The sequence below is a fragment of the Acanthochromis polyacanthus genome, chromosome 8, assembly GCF_021347895.1.
Source record: "Acanthochromis polyacanthus isolate Apoly-LR-REF ecotype Palm Island chromosome 8, KAUST_Apoly_ChrSc, whole genome shotgun sequence".
NCBI classification, from domain to species: domain Eukaryota; kingdom Metazoa; phylum Chordata; class Actinopteri; family Pomacentridae; genus Acanthochromis; species Acanthochromis polyacanthus.
Genome location: NC_067120.1, coordinates 17788376 through 17803911, shown reverse-complemented (window position 1 = coordinate 17803911; position 15536 = coordinate 17788376). Strand labels below are relative to the sequence as shown.

Sequence of the window (15536 nt, the reverse complement as noted above, 5' to 3'; positions counted from 1 at the left end):
TGTTGTATTCTATTGAGATATCTATGCATCTGTTGTAGACATTGCCTTGTTTACTTTTTTAAATGATTTGAAATCTAGTTAGCAATGACAATTCTTGATGCTCTCTACAGAGACTGATAAATTGTATAAAGAAAGATGAAGAAAAGAAAAAGAAGAAGGCCATTTTACCAAAAAAAACACAGAGCTAGGTCTGAAACTATTTCTTGAAGAGTGTGCCATCAGATGCCCAGGCCAAACAACACCACTGTGTGACAGTGAGTGAAGTAATTATTCAGAATCAAGTGGTGTTAATCTGGCCTAGTCCTCATTGAATGAAGCCTGATAATTGCCTACTTTCTGAGCTTTTGTCTCATCCAGCCAAGGCCTCACCCTGTCTTTGTCTATGACCTGAGTGTAGCCTGACTGCTTTCCTTTAGTTCATTCTGCAGTGTTAAACCCTAGCAGAGGGGTATGTACAGATTAGAGACTCCCTCACAGTACTTGGTAGTAGTCATCCTTTTGCAGTGGCAGTATCATAACCTATGAGGTTTATCTGAGGTGTGATTATTGCTGGTTGAAAACTTTAACCCAATACCCGCCTTGATGACTTGAAATATAGTCAGCAATGGCAATTTTTGGTAGTCTCTATGGAGACTGATACATTGTAAAAGAAAACTTATCTAATTAGTCTCCCTGTATGACTGGTTTGAAGCACAGGAAGGACTCAATAGAATTACATGTTAATGACATGAGTAAGATTCTCAATCAATAGTGTTGTCAAGGTCTTGATAAATCATGGCCTGTACTAAATCTTGGTAACTGTGCAGTTTTAGAGTAATTTAAGGTTAAAATGAAAATAAAATATCAGATGTGCTTTCTTTTATAGTCAGGACATGTTCCATTACAGCCAGAGCAGGCAGCAAGACCAGTGGTCTGTGTAGTGTGTGTCTTGGAATTGGTCTTATTTAAATGATCTACACTGATAGAATCAAATGTAAAGGTGTATATTGGAAATACTTTTTTTCAGTAATTGAATGTAACAATAATTTGAGTGACAAAACCCTTTTCAAGTCTTGAAAAGTTGTTTTATGCATTATTCCTCCTTTTGTAAAAAAAAAAAAAAAAATGGCAAAAGAATAAACAAAAAAAGATTTAGGCCTGAGGGGTATATTCTCACATGCCCAGGCCCAACAACACCACTATGAGTGTGAAGTAGATATTCAAAATCAAGTGGTGTTATCTGGCCTCCTTCTCAGAATGACGTCTGATAACTGCCTGATTGCTGAGCTTTCATTGTTCATCTCATCCAGCCTAGGCCTCACCCTGTCTTTGTCTATGACCTGAGTGTAGCCTGACTGCTTTCCTTTACAGTCATTCTGCAGTGTTAAACCCTCGCAGAGGGGTATGTACAGATTAGAGACTCCCTCACAGTACTTGGTAGTAGTCATCCTTTTGCAGTGGCAGTATCATAACCTATGAGGTTTATCTGAGGTGTGATTATTGCTGGTTGAAAACTTTAACCCAATACCCGCCTTGATGACTTGAAATATAGTCAGCAATGGCAATTTTTGATGGTCTCTATGGAGACTGCAAACCTTGTAAAACAGAAAAAATACATAACAAACAAAGCAGTTACATTATACTTGTTGGCACATTGTCAGTATCTACAACTTGTGATAGGCTGATCTATTGACAATGAAATAAATGACAAGTCATATTTATCTTCTACAAATAAATGTTTGCAGTTTTTTGAGTTTTCTTCCGCAGTTGATCTGTTTTTTCATGAAATTATGTTGTATTCTATTGAGATATCTATGCATCTGTTGTAGACATTGCCTTGTTTACTTTTTTAAATGATTTGAAATATAGTTAGCAATGACAATTCTTGATGCTCTCTACAGAGACTGATAAATTGTATAAAGAAAAGATGCTTATAGTAAAAACATTAAAAGCTTTTAAACAAATGTGCTGCAATGTGTGTTAGTGACTTCAAAATTAGAATTCTCCATCAGTGGTGCTATTGAGGTCTAGACAAGCCTGGGGCTGTACTACAGTCTGATAACTGCACTATTTTCAAGTTTTTTCAGAGTAAAATAAATGTAAAATGTGAGACTGCTCTCTGCAAAGTAAGGTCACCCCACTTTGTTTTATGCTTAGTCCCATGTTCTACGTAGAGATCACAGTGAGAGCAGGGCAGCAAGATCAGAGTTTCTCAAACTTTGTGTCTCAGAATTAGTCTCATTGAAACGGTTTACACTGGCAGAATCAAATGTAAAGTTATGGCCTTGGAAATACTTGTTTTCATAAATGGAATGTAACAGTAATTTGAGTGACCAACTCCCTAAATGGCCAAGTCTTAAATAGTTGTTTTATACATTATTCCTCATTTTTTGTTAAAAAAAAAAAAAGAAGGCCATTTTACCAAAAAAACACAGAGCTCGGTCTGAAACTATTTCTTGAAGAGTGTGCCATCAGATGCCCAGGCCAAACAACACCACTGTGTGACAGTGAGTGAAGTAATTATTCAGAATCAAGTGGTGTTAATCTGGCCTGGTCCTCATTGAATGAAGCCTGATAACTGCCTGATTGCTGAGCTTTCATCTTTTGTCTCATCCAGCCAAGGCCTCACCCTGTCTTTGTCTATGACCTGAGTGTAGCCTGACTGCTTTCCTTTACAGTCATTCTGCAGTGTTAAACCCTAGCAGAGGGTATGTACAGATTAGAGACTCCCTCACAGTACTTGGTAGTAGTCATCCTTTTGCAGTGGCAGTATCATAACCTATGAGGTTTATCTGAGGTGTGATTATTGCTGGTTGAAAACTTTAACCCAATACCCGCCTTGATGACTTGAAATATTGTCAGCAATGGCAATTTTTGATGGTCTTTACAGAGCCTGATAACCTTGTAAAATAAAATGAATCTGTAAGTTGTAAAAGAAAAAAATGTTGTGAGAGTGTTTGGAATGTGTTTGTATTTGATCGCAGTGAAATCTCTCAGGCAAAGATACTGCCATGTGTTAATTACTTAAATATTAAGATTTTTCATCAGTGGTGTTGTCAAGGTCTAGATAAGCCTTGGGCTGTATTGGAGTCTGATAATTTTGCTGCTTTCAATATATAACATGAGACACTGTGCTATCTGCAAAATAATATTCTACATAAACGTCACAGTAAGAGCAAGTTGCACGACCAGTGGTTCTCAAACTCTGTATCAGAATTAGCCTTATTTAAAAGGTTTAGATTGGTGGAATTAAACATAAAGGTGTGTATTGGAAACACTTGTTTTCATGAATTGAATGTGAAAGTAATTTGTGTGGCTGAAGCTTTGAATAGTGCAGTCCTAAAAAAGTTGTTCTTATAAATCATTCCCATTTTTGTGTTGAACAAAAAAGACTTCGGCCTGAAACTATTCATTAAAAACTATATCCTCGAATGCCCAGAGCCTTCTTGAGCCTCATCCAGCCTAGGCCACACCCTGTCTTTGTCTATGACCTGAGTGTAGCCTGACTGCTTTCCTTTAGTCATTCTGCAGTGTTAAACCCTAGCAGAGGGGTATGTACAGATTAGAGACTCCCTCACAGTACTTGGTAGTAGTCATCCTTTTGCAGTGGCAGTATCATAACCTATGAGGTTTATCTGAGGTGTGATTATTGCTGGTTGAAAACTTTAACCCAATACCCGCCTTGATGACTTGAAATATTGTCAGCAATGGCAATTTTTGATGGTCTCTACGGAGACTGCTAACCTTGTAAAACAGAAAAAATACATAACAAACAAAGCAGTTACATTATACTTGTTGGCACATTGTCAGTATCTACAACTTGTGATAGGCTGATCTATTGACAATGAAATAAACGACAAGTCATATTTATCTTCTACAAATAAATGTTTGCAGTTTTTTGAGTTTTCTTCCGGCAGTTGATCTGTTTTTTCATGAAATTATGTTGTATTCTATTGAGATATCTATGCATCTGTTGTAGACATTGCCTTGTTTACTTTTTAAATGATTTGAAATATAGTTAGCAATGACAATTCTTGATGCTCTCTACAGAGACTGATAAATTGTATAAAGAAAAGATGCTTATAGTAAAAACATTAAAAGCTTTTAAACAAATGTGCTGCAATGTGTGTTAGTGACTTCAAAATTAGAATTCTCCATCAGTGGTGCTATTGAGGTCTAGATAAGCCTGGGGCTGTACTACAGTCTGATAACTGCACTATTTTCAAGTTTTTTCAGAGTAAAATAAATGTAAAATGTGAGACTGCTCTCTGCAAAGTAAGGTCACCCCACTTTGTTTTATGCTTAGTCCATGTTCTACGTAGAGATCACAGTGAGAGCAGGCAGCAAGATCAGAGTTTCTCAAACTTTGTGTCTCAGAATTAGTCTCATTGAAACGGTTTACACTGGCAGAATCAAATGTAAAGTTATGCCTTGGAAATACTTGTTTTCATAAATGGAATGTAACAGTAATTTGAGTGACCAACTCCCTAAATGGCCAAGTCTTAAATAGTTGTTTTATACATTATTCCTCATTTTTTGTTAAAAAAAAAAAAAAGAAGGCCATTTTACCAAAAAAACACAGAGCTCGGTCTGAAACTATTTCTTGAAGAGTGTGCCATCAGATGCCCAGGCCAAACAACACCACTGTGTGACAGTGAGTGAAGTAATTATTCAGAATCAAGTGGTGTTAATCTGGCCTGGTCCTCATTGAATGAAGCCTGATAACTGCCTGATTGCTGAGCTTTCATCTTTTGTCTCATCCAGCCAAGGCCTCACCCTGTCTTTGTCTATGACCTGAGTGTAGCCTGACTGCTTTCCTTTACAGTCATTCTGCAGTGTTAAACCCTAGCAGAGGGGTATGTACAGATTAGAGACTCCCTCACAGTACTTGGTAGTAGTCATCCTTTTGCAGTGGCAGTATCATAACCTATGAGGTTTATCTGAGGTGTGATTATTGCTGGTTGAAAACTTTAACCCAATACCCGCCTTGATGACTTGAAATATTGTCAGCAATGGCAATTTTTGATGGTCTTTACAGAGACTGATAACCTTGTAAAATAAAATGAATTTGTAAGTTGTAAAAGAAAAAAATGTTGTGAGAGTGTTTGGAATGTGTTTGTATTTGATCGCAGTGAAATCTCTCAGGCAAAGATACTGCCATGTGTTAATTACTTAAATATTAAGATTTTTCATCAGTGGTGTTGTCAAGGTCTAGATAAGCCTTGGGCTGTATTGGAGTCTGATAATTTTGCTGCTTTCAATATATAACATGAGACACTGTGCTATCTGCAAAATAATATTCTACATAAACGTCACAGTAAGAGCAAGTTGCACGACCAGTGGTTCTCAAACTCTGTATCAGAATTAGCCTTATTTAAAAGGTTTAGATTGGTGGAATTAAACATAAAGGTGTGTATTGGAAACACTTGTTTTCATGAATTGAATGTGAAAGTAATTTGTGTGGCTGAAGCTTTGAATAGTGCAGTCCTAAAAAAGTTGTTCTTATAAATCATTCCCATTTTTGTGTTGAACAAAAAAGACTTCGGCCTGAAACTATTCATTAAAAACTATATCCTCGAATGCCCAGAGCCTTCTTGAGCCTCATCCAGCCTAGGCCACACCCTGTCTTTGTCTATGACCTGAGTGTAGCCTGACTGCTTTCCTTTAGTCATTCTGCAGTGTTAAACCCTAGCAGAGGGGTATGTACAGATTAGAGACTCCCTCACAGTACTTGGTAGTAGTCATCCTTTTGCAGTGGCAGTATCATAACCTATGAGGTTTATCTGAGGTGTGATTATTGCTGGTTGAAAACTTTAACCCAATACCCGCCTTGATGACTTGAAATATAGTCAGCAATGGCAATTTTTGGTAGTCTCTATGGAGACTGATACATTGTAAAAGAAAACTTATCTAATTAGTTTCCCTGTATGACGGGTTTGAAGCACAGGAAGGACTCAATAGAATTACATGTTAATGACATGAGTAAGATTCTCAATCAATAGTGTTGTCAAGGTCTTGATAAATCATGGCCTGTATTCAAGTTTGATAACTGCGGTTTTAGAGTAATTTAAGGTTAAAATGAAAATAAAATATCAGATGTGCTTTCTTTTATAGTCAGGACATGTTCCATTACAGCCAGAGCAGGCAGCAAGACCAGTGGTCTGTGTAGTGTGTGTCTTGGAATTGGTCTTATTTAAATGATCTACACTGATAGAATCAAATGTAAAGGTGTATATTGGAAATACTTTTTTTCAGTAATTGAATGTAACAATAATTTGAATGACAAAACCCTTTTCAAGTCTTGAAAAGTTGTTTTATGCATTATTCCTCCTTTTGTAAAAAAAAAAAAAAAAATGGCAAAAGAAATAAACAAAAAAAGATTTAGGTCTGAGGGGTATATTCTCACATGCCCAGGCCCAACAACACCACTATGAGTGTGAAGTAGATATTCAAAATCAAGTGGTGTTATCTGGCCTCCTTCTCAGGATGAAGTCTGATAACTGCCTGATTGCTGAGCTTTCATTGTTCATCTCATCCAGCCGAGGCCACACCCTGTCTTTGTCTATGACCTGAGTGTAGCCTGACTGCTTTCCTTTAGTCATTCTGCAGTGTTAAACCCTAGCAGAGGGGTATGTACAGATTAGAGACTCCCTCACAGTACTTGGTATTTGTCATCCTTTCGCAGTGGCAGTATCATAACCTATGAGGTTTATTTGAGGTGTGATTATTGCTGGTTGAAAACTTTAACCCAGTCCCTGCTTTGATGACTTGAAATACAGTCAGCAATAGCAGTTTTTCAGAGTCTCTAAGGAGATTGCTAACCTTGTAAAATAGCTAAAATATGTAACAAAAAAAGCAGTTATGTTGTGTCTACAACTTTTGATAGGCTGATCTATTAAACTGGCCTAGTCCTCATTGAATGAAGCCTGATAATTGCCTACTTTCTGAGCTTTTGTCTCATCCAGCCTAGGCCACACCCTGTCTTTGTCTATGACCTGAATGTAGCCTGACTGCTTTCCTTTACAGTCATTCTGCAGTGTTAAACCCTAGCAGAGGGGTATGTACAGATTAGAGACTCCCTCACAGTACTTGGTATTAGTCATCCTTTCGCAGTGGCAGTATCATAATCTATGAGGTTTTTCTGAGGTGTGATTATTGCTGGTTGAAAACTTTAACCCAATGCCCGCCTTGATGACTTGAAATATAGTCAGCAATGGCAATTTTTGATGGTCTCTACGGAGACTGCTAACCTTGTAAAACAGAAAAAATACATAACAAACAAAGCAGTTATGTTATACTTGTTGGCACATTGTCAGTATCTACAACTTGTGATAGGCTGATCTATTGACAATGAAATAAATGACAAGCCATATTTATCTTCTACAAATAAATGTTTGCAGTTTTTTGAGTTTTCTTCCAGCAGTTGATCCATTTTTCATGAAATTATGTTGTATTCTATTGAGATATCTATACATCTGTTGTAGACATTGCCTTGTTTACTTTTTTAAATGATTTGAAATATAGTTAGCAATGACAATTCTTGATGCTCTCTACAGAGACTGATAAATTGTATAAAGAAGAGATGCTTATAGTAAAAACATTAAAAGCTTTTAAACAAATGTGCTGCAATGTGTGTTAGTGACTTCAAAATTAGAATTCTCCATCAGTGGTGCTATTGAGGTCTAGACAAGCCTGGGGCTGTACTACAGTCTGATAACTGCACTATTTTCAAGTTTTTTCAGAGTAAAATAAATGTAAAATGTGAGACTGCTCTCTGCAAAGTAAGGTCACCCCACTTTGTTTTATGCTTAGTCCATGTTCTACGTAGAGATCACAGTGAGAGCAGGCAGCAAGATCAGAGTTTCTCAAACTTTGTGTCTCAGAATTAGTCTCATTGAAACGGTTTACACTGGCAGAATCAAATGTAAAGTTATGCATTGGAAATACTTGTTTTCATAAATGGAATGTAACAGTAATTTGAGTGACCAACTCCCTAAATGGTCAAGTCTTAAATAGTTGTTTGATACATTATTCCTCATTTTTTGTTAAAAAAAAAAAGAAAAAAGAAGAAGGCCATTTTACCAAAAAAACACAGAGCTCGGTCTGAAACTATTTCTTGAAGAGTGTGCCATCAGATGCCCAGGCCAAACAACACCACTGTGTGACAGTGAGTGACGTAATTATTCAGAATCAAGTGGTGTTAATCTGGCCTGGTCCTCATTGAATGAAGCCTGATAACTGCCTGATTGCTGAGCTTTCATCTTTTGTCTCATCCAGCCAATGCCTCACCCTGTCTTTGTCTATGACCTCAATGTAGCCTGACTGCTTTCCTTTACAGTCATTCTGCAGTGTTAAACCCTAGCAGAGGGGTATGTACAGATTAGAGACTCCCTCACAGTACTTGGTAGTAGTCATCATTTTGCAGTGGCAGTATCATAACCTATGAGGTTTATCTGAGGTGTGATTATTGCTGGTTGAAAACTTTAACCCAATGCCCGCCTTGATGACTTGAAATATTGTCAGCAATGGCAATTTTTGATGGTCTTTACAGAGACTGATAACCTTGTAAAATAAAATGAATTTGTAAGTTGTAAAAGAAAAAAATGTTGTTAGAGTGTTTGTATTTGATCGCAGTGAAATCTTTCAGGCAAAGATACTGCCATGTGTTAATTACTTAAATATTAAGGTTTTTCATCAGTGGTGTTGTCAAGGTCTAGATAAGCCTTGGGCTGTATTGGAGTCTGATAATTTTGCTGCTTTCAATATATAACATGAGACACTGTGCTATCTGCAAAATAATATTCTACATAAACGTCACAGTAAGAGCAAGTTGCACGACCAGTGGTTCTCAAACTCTGTATCAGAATTAGCCTTATTTAAAAGGTTTAGATTGGTGGAATTAAACATAAAGGTGTGTATTGGAAACACTTGTTTTCATGAATTGAATGTGAAAGTAATTTGTGTGGCTGAAGCTTTGAATAGTGCAGTCCTAAAAAAGTTGTTCTTATAAATCATTCCCATTTTTGTGTTGAACAAAAAAGACTTCGGCCTGAAACTATTCATTAAAAACTATATCCTCGAATGCCCAGAGCCTTCTTGAGCCTCATCCAGCCTAGGCCACACCCTGTCTTTGTCTATGACCTGAGTGTAGCCTGACTGCTTTCCTTTAGTCATTCTGCAGTGTTAAACCCTAGCAGAGGGGTATGTACAGATTAGAGACTCCCTCACAGTACTTGGTATTAGTCATCCTTTCGCAGTGGCAGTATCATAACCTATGAGGTTTATCTGAGGTGTGATTATTGCTGGTTGAAAACTTTAACCCAATGCCTGCCTTGATGACTTGAAATATAGTCAGCAATGGCAATTTTTGATGGTCTCTACGGAGACTGCTAACCTTGTAAAACAGAAAAAATACATAACAAACAAAGCAGTTACATTATACTTGTTGGCACGTTGTTAGTATCTACAACTTGTGATAGGCTGATCTATTGACAATGAAATAAATGTCAAGTCATATTTATCTACTACAAATAAATGTTTGCAGTTTTTTGAGTTTTCTTCCAGCATTTGATCCATTTTTCATGAAATTATGTTGTATTCTATTGAGATATCTATGCATCTGTTGTAGACATTGCCTTGTTTACTTTTTTAAATGATTTGAAATCTAGTTAGCAATGACAATTCTTGATGCTCTCTACAGAGACTGATAAATTGTATAAAGAAAAGATGAAGAAAAGAAAAAAGAAGAAGGCCATTTTACCAAAAAAAACACAGAGCTAGGTCTGAAACTATTTCTTGAAGAGTGTGCCATCAGATGCCCAGGCCAAACAACACCACTGTGTGACAGTGAGTGACGTAATTATTCAAAATCAAGTGGTGTTAATCTGGCCTAGTCCTCATTGAATGAAGTCTGATAACTGCCTGATTGCTGAGCTTTCATCTTTTGTCTCATCCAGCCAAGGCCTCACCCTGTCTTTGTCTATGACCTGAGTGTAGCCTGACTGCTTTCCTTTACAGTCATTCTGCAGTGTTAAACCCTCGCAGAGGGGTATGTACAGATTAGAGACTCCCTCACAGTACTTGGTATTAGTCATCCTTTTGCAGTGGCAGTATCATAACCTATGAGGTTTATCTGAGGTGTGATTATTGCTCGTTGAAAACTTTAACCCAATACCCGCCTTGATGACTTGAAATATAGTCAGCAATGGCAATTTTTGATGGTCTCTACGGAGACTGTTAACCTTGTAAAACAGACAAATGTATAACAAACAAAGCAGTTATGTTATACTTGTTGGCACATTGTCAGTATCTACAACTTGTGATAGGCTGATCTATTGACAATGAAATAAATGACAAGTCATATTTATCTTCTACAAATAAATGTTTGCAGTTTTTTGAGTTTTCTTCCAGCAGTTGATCTATTTTTCATGAAATTATGTTGTATTCTATTGAGATATCTATACATCTGTTGTAGACATTGCCTTGTTTACTTTTTTTAAATGATTTGAAATATAGTTAGCAATGACAATTCTTGATGCTCTCTACAGAGACTGATAAATTGTATAAAGAAAAGATGCTTATAGTAAAAACATTAAAAGCTTTTAAACAAATGTGCTGCAATGTGTGTTCGTGACTTCAAAATTAGAATTCTCCATCAGTGGTGCTATTGAGGTCTAGATAAGCCTGGGGCTGTACTACAGTCTGATAACTGCACTATTTTCAAGTTTTTTCAGAGTAAAATAAATGTAAAATGTGAGACTGCTCTCTGCAAAGTAAGGTCACCCCACTTTGTTTTATGCTTAGTCCATGTTCTACGTAGAGATCACAGTGAGAGCAGGCAGCAAGATCAGAGTTTCTCAAACTTTGTGTCTCAGAATTAGTCTCATTGAAACGGTTTACACTGGCAGAATCAAATGTAAAGTTATGCCTTGGAAATACTTGTTTTCATAAATGGAATGTAACAGTAATTTGAGTGACCAACTCCCTAAATGGCCAAGTCTTAAATAGTTGTTTGATACATTATTCCTCATTTTTTGTTAAAAAAAAAAAAGAAAAAAGAAGAAGGCCATTTTACCAAAAAAACACAGAGCTCGGTCTGAAACTATTTCTTGAAGAGTGTGCCATCAGATGCCCAGGCCAAACAACACCACTGTGTGACAGTGAGTGAAGTAATTATTCAGAATCAAGTGGTGTTAATCTGGCCTGGTCCTCATTGAATGAAGCCTGATAACTGCCTGATTGCTGAGCTTTCATCTTTTGTCTCATCCAGCCAAGGCCTCACCCTGTCTTTGTCTATGACCTGAGTGTAGCCTGACTGCTTTCCTTTACAGTCATTCTGCAGTGTTAAACCCTAGCAGAGGGGTATGTACAGATTAGAGACTCCCTCACAGTACTTGGTAGTAGTCATCCTTTTGCAGTGGCAGTATCATAACCTATGAGGTTTATCTGAGGTGTGATTATTGCTGGTTGAAAACTTTAACCCAATACCCGCCTTGATGACTTGAAATATAGTCAGCAATGGCAATTTTTGGTAGTCTCTATGGAGACTGATACATTGTAAAAGAAAACTTATCTAATTATTCTTCCTGTATGACTGGTTTAAAGCACAGGAAGGACTCAATAGAATTACATGTTAATGGCATGAGTAAGATTCTCAATCAATAGTGTTGTCAAGGTCTTGATAAATCATGGCCTGTATTAAATTTTGATAACTGTGCAGTTTTAGAGTAATTAAGGTTAAAATGAAAATGAAGTATCAGATGTGCTTTCTTTTATAGTCAGGACATGTTCCATTACAGCCAGAGCAGGCAGCAAGACCAGTGGTCTGTGTAGTGTGTGTCTTGGAATTAGTCTTATTTAAATGATCTACACTGATAGAATCAAATGTAAAGGTGTATATTGGAAATACTTGTTTTCAATGATTGAATGTAACAATAATTTGAGTGACCAACCCCTTTTCAAGTCTTGAAAAGTTGTTTTATGCATTATTCCTCCTTTTGTAAAAAAAAAAAAAAAAAATGGCAAAAGAAATAAACAAAAAAAGATTTAGGCCTGAGGGGTATATTCTCACATGCCCAGGCCCAACAACACCACTATGAGTGTGAAGTAGATATTCAAAATCAAGTGGTGTTATCTGGCCTCCTTCTCAGAATGAAGCCTGATAACTGCCTGATTGCTGAGCTTTCATCTTTTGTCTCATCCAGCCAAGGCCTCACCCTGTCTTTGTCTATGACCTGAGTGTAGCCTGACTGCTTTCCTTTACAGTCATTCTGCAGTGTTAAACCCTAGCAGAGGGGTATGTACAGATTAGAGACTCCCTCACAGTACTTGGTAGTAGTCATCATTTTGCAGTGGCAGTATCATAACCTATGAGGTTTATCTGAGGTGTGATTATTGCTGGTTGAAAACTTTAACCCAATGCCCGCCTTGATGACTTGAAATATAGTCAGCAATGGCAATTTTTCATGGTCTTTACAGAGACTGATAACCTTGTAAAATAAAAGGAATTTGTAAGTTTTAAACGAAAAAAATGTTGTAAGAGTGTTTGTATTTGATTGCAGTGAAATCTTTCAGACAAAGATACTGCCATGTGTGTTTTACTTAAATATTAAGATTTTTCATCAGTGGTGTTGTCAAGGTCTAGATAAGCCTTGGGCTGTATTGGAGTCTGATAATTTTGCTGCTTTCAATATGTAACATGAGACACTGTGCTATCTGCAAAATAATATTCTACATAAACGTCACAGTAAGAGCAAGTTGCACGACCAGTGGTTCTCAAACTCTGTATCAGAATTAGCCTTATTTAAAAGGTTTAGATTGGTGGAATAAAACATAAAGGTGTGTATTGGAAACACTTGTTTTCATGAATTGAATGTGAAAGTAATTTGTGTGGCTGAAGCTTTGAATAGTGCAGTCCTAAAAAAGTTGTTCTTATAAATCATTCCCATTTTTGTGTTGAACAAAAAAGACTTCGGCCTGAAACTATTCATTAAACACTATATCCTCGAATGCCCAGAGCCTTCTTGAGCCTCATCCAGCCTAGGCCACACCCTGTCTATATGTATGACCTGAGTGTAGCCTGACTGCTTTCCTTTACAGTCATTCTGCAGTGTTAAACCCTAGCAGAGGGGTATGTACAGATTAGAGACTCCCTCACAGTACTTGGTATTGGTCATTCTTTCGCAGTGGCAGTATCATAACCTATGAGGGTTTATATGAGGTGTGATTATTGCTGGTTGAAAACTTTAACCCAATGCCTGCCTTGATGACTTGAAATATAGTCAGCAATGGCAATTTTTGGTGATCTCTACGGAGACTGATGAGGTACAAAAAAGTAATGTTCTTTTTTTTATCATGATATATGTTGTTTTATTTTGTCCTTAACTTAAGTAAACTTAATGTTTATTGTCATACAGGCAAAGCCACATTACCAACTGAGAAACACATGTAAATAAATATTTAGATCTTTTGATGTTGATTCACACCATGATCAGTGGCTGACCTCGCAGCTCAAGGGGTTTTTCTAACCTGCAAAAATCATGCCGTCACAGCAGTTTACCGTTAAACTGACTTTTTACATAAGTATTCACATCTTGGAAACCCCGCCTCAGTAATTAAAGTGATTTGTCCTTCTCTAGTGGCAGTGTGTTAGCCTATGAGGTGCTTTTGATTTGTGACTGTTGCTGTTTAAAAACTTAAACCCACCTTGATGGCTTGAAGCATAGTCGATACATGCCGTTTTTGCTGTTCTGTGAGGAGACTGATACGATTATTAAACACAGGGACGACTTTCATCGGGAATGCCTTTAAAGGTTTGACATGAAATACAGAAAAAGGCCTTTAAATGTGTTCTCTGCTAAGTGCTTGACATCTAAGTTTCTCCAATATGATACAGACCTTGTACAATATTGCATTTTCTCCTTATTTTTCTATCACAACTATTGTTTCCTAGTGTTTGTTCCATATGTCATGAAAATAAATAGGATTCGCCCATGAAATATAGCAAGAATATAGTCATTAAAGATGCTTTTATTTATCTAGGGCAATTTTTTTTAAGGAAAATCAATTTGACAGATTAACACTTATTAATTTACTTTTGATAATCTGGGGAAATTTACATTAGAAACGCAAGAAAATCTTCCTGTAATGTAGACATTTCCAAACAAGCATGATGTCCATTTCTAAGATTCAGATCTAAGGTTCAGATAAAGATTTAATTGACTAAAACAGAACTGCATTTAGTCTACCGGAGTGTATTCTAAAGTAAAGTGCTACTGAAAATTTATGGCACTTTTAACTGTTAAGCTCTTGGCCTTAAAAATGCTTTAAATTTTCAGTAAAAAAAAAAAAGGCAATCAACTCCATTTCTGATCATCAGAATCAGTTACTTTTTAGATATTTCTCATGACCTCTTTATCGGCAGCCTTCTTGTCTTCACTCTGACCTGTTTTCATATTTGTGAGCTAAATGAACTGAAAACCACTTTCTGAATGTCACTGATTATGTTTTCTGGAAATACATTGTAAAATAGAATCATTTTGTCATCACTTACAGAATATCCTCATTATAATGCAATGTACTTTTGAGAACAGTGGGGGGCACTGTAGGGTTATGGTGAATGGGAGGAGAAAATAAGACTGAAGTAGAGGAACATAAAGTTGTATCTGTTTACCTTTTATCATAGGGCCATTTAGTTTGTAGCAAGGTGTTGAAGAATTATAGGAACGCTTTACACAAATTGACTTTTTTTGCAGCTTAATGGCGATTGAGACTCTCTTTCAAAACTGAAAATAACATTTGTGTAGACATGTTTCAGCAGCCTGTAGAGACTGCTGATTGCAGTGATCTCTGATTAGAAGAAGGGTGGGTTTTTTTAGGCAATCACAGGGGTGGAGGGTTTAATCAAGGCTGTGTTCTCATTTGGCAGATGAGCTCCGAGCCTCTAGTCACCCTGTCAGCACTCTTCCACCCTTGCTGTCATGTGAAGGCACTTAATTCTCTCACTTGCTCACACCGTCCGTATTTATAACTGTGACGAGGCCGACAGTTTTTTGCAAAATATTAGATTTAGCTGTAGCACTGCTCACCAGAACTGAGGAAGCTATTTAATAAAATTGTAATTCATGGATTATTTTCTAAAATTGTATTACAACCCGGTGAGTTATTCCAACTCAATAGTGAATTTTCATCCAATTCAGCCGTATTGGTGTTTAAAAATTCATCAGAGATTAATGTTATCATAAGCAGTGTCAGTAGCTCTGTGTGTGAAATTAGTTTCAAGTTGTCTGCATGTACATAATTATCTACAGTATGACAGTTGAAATATGTTTTATCATTAAGACATGTTTCTGAGCAGGCATGTCATTAGTCTGAGTTTCACATCAGTATCTCCATCTGATCAGAGGTTCAGATATTTTCTAATGTGATTACTGTAATCTCACTGCTTGTAATGAATCAATCCTCATCACTGGTAATCAGATTGTGGGGAAAAAATGGATAATGCTTTCAGACAAATGGAGCATTTGGTTGTCTTCATCAAAGGTGAAACTAAAGCTTTG

At 36.8% G+C, this 15536-nt stretch overlaps 2 long non-coding RNA genes and 14 other non-coding genes across 19 annotated transcripts; 15 read left to right on the top strand and 1 right to left on the bottom strand.

Annotated features, from left to right (window-relative positions):
• Window positions 1-152: 152 nt before the first annotated feature.
• Window positions 153-10583, bottom strand: LOC127535232 (uncharacterized). Its single transcript, XR_007944053.1, has 3 exons — window positions 10154-10583; window positions 9121-9306; window positions 153-1319 (listed from the first exon to the last, which is right to left on the bottom strand). It is a non-coding gene; the product is annotated as an uncharacterized LOC127535232 (long non-coding RNA).
• On the top strand, window positions 493-633 carry LOC127535300 (U4 spliceosomal RNA). Its single transcript, XR_007944148.1, has one exon. It is a non-coding gene; the product is annotated as a U4 spliceosomal RNA (small nuclear RNA).
• Window positions 1426-1566, top strand: LOC127535270 (U4 spliceosomal RNA). The gene has a single exon (XR_007944119.1). It is a non-coding gene; the product is annotated as a U4 spliceosomal RNA (small nuclear RNA).
• On the top strand, window positions 2732-2872 carry LOC127535278 (U4 spliceosomal RNA). Its single transcript, XR_007944127.1, has one exon. It is a non-coding gene; the product is annotated as a U4 spliceosomal RNA (small nuclear RNA).
• Window positions 3575-3715, top strand: LOC127535271 (U4 spliceosomal RNA). Its single transcript, XR_007944120.1, has one exon. It is a non-coding gene; the product is annotated as a U4 spliceosomal RNA (small nuclear RNA).
• On the top strand, window positions 4170-13278 carry LOC127535231 (uncharacterized). 4 transcript variants are annotated; one of them, XR_007944052.1, is made up of 3 exons: window positions 4170-6686; window positions 8427-10116; window positions 13199-13278. It is a non-coding gene; the product is annotated as an uncharacterized LOC127535231 (long non-coding RNA). The 4 variants fall into 4 exon arrangements; XR_007944050.1 differs by lacking the exon at window positions 13199-13278 and adding an exon at window positions 11430-13184 and having other exon boundaries at window positions 9259-10116; XR_007944051.1 differs by lacking the exon at window positions 13199-13278 and adding an exon at window positions 12364-13184.
• LOC127535273 (U4 spliceosomal RNA) lies at window positions 4880-5020 on the top strand. Its single transcript, XR_007944122.1, has one exon. It is a non-coding gene; the product is annotated as a U4 spliceosomal RNA (small nuclear RNA).
• Window positions 5723-5863, top strand: LOC127535299 (U4 spliceosomal RNA). Its single transcript, XR_007944147.1, has one exon. It is a non-coding gene; the product is annotated as a U4 spliceosomal RNA (small nuclear RNA).
• On the top strand, window positions 6653-6793 carry LOC127535283 (U4 spliceosomal RNA). The gene has a single exon (XR_007944132.1). It is a non-coding gene; the product is annotated as a U4 spliceosomal RNA (small nuclear RNA).
• LOC127535276 (U4 spliceosomal RNA) lies at window positions 7081-7221 on the top strand. Its single transcript, XR_007944125.1, has one exon. It is a non-coding gene; the product is annotated as a U4 spliceosomal RNA (small nuclear RNA).
• LOC127535277 (U4 spliceosomal RNA) lies at window positions 8393-8533 on the top strand. Its single transcript, XR_007944126.1, has one exon. It is a non-coding gene; the product is annotated as a U4 spliceosomal RNA (small nuclear RNA).
• Window positions 9225-9365, top strand: LOC127535275 (U4 spliceosomal RNA). The gene has a single exon (XR_007944124.1). It is a non-coding gene; the product is annotated as a U4 spliceosomal RNA (small nuclear RNA).
• Window positions 10072-10212, top strand: LOC127535272 (U4 spliceosomal RNA). Its single transcript, XR_007944121.1, has one exon. It is a non-coding gene; the product is annotated as a U4 spliceosomal RNA (small nuclear RNA).
• Window positions 11385-11525, top strand: LOC127535291 (U4 spliceosomal RNA). The gene has a single exon (XR_007944139.1). It is a non-coding gene; the product is annotated as a U4 spliceosomal RNA (small nuclear RNA).
• Window positions 12319-12459, top strand: LOC127535281 (U4 spliceosomal RNA). Its single transcript, XR_007944130.1, has one exon. It is a non-coding gene; the product is annotated as a U4 spliceosomal RNA (small nuclear RNA).
• LOC127535282 (U4 spliceosomal RNA) lies at window positions 13153-13294 on the top strand. Its single transcript, XR_007944131.1, has one exon. It is a non-coding gene; the product is annotated as a U4 spliceosomal RNA (small nuclear RNA).
• Window positions 13295-15536: the final 2242 nt, after the last annotated feature.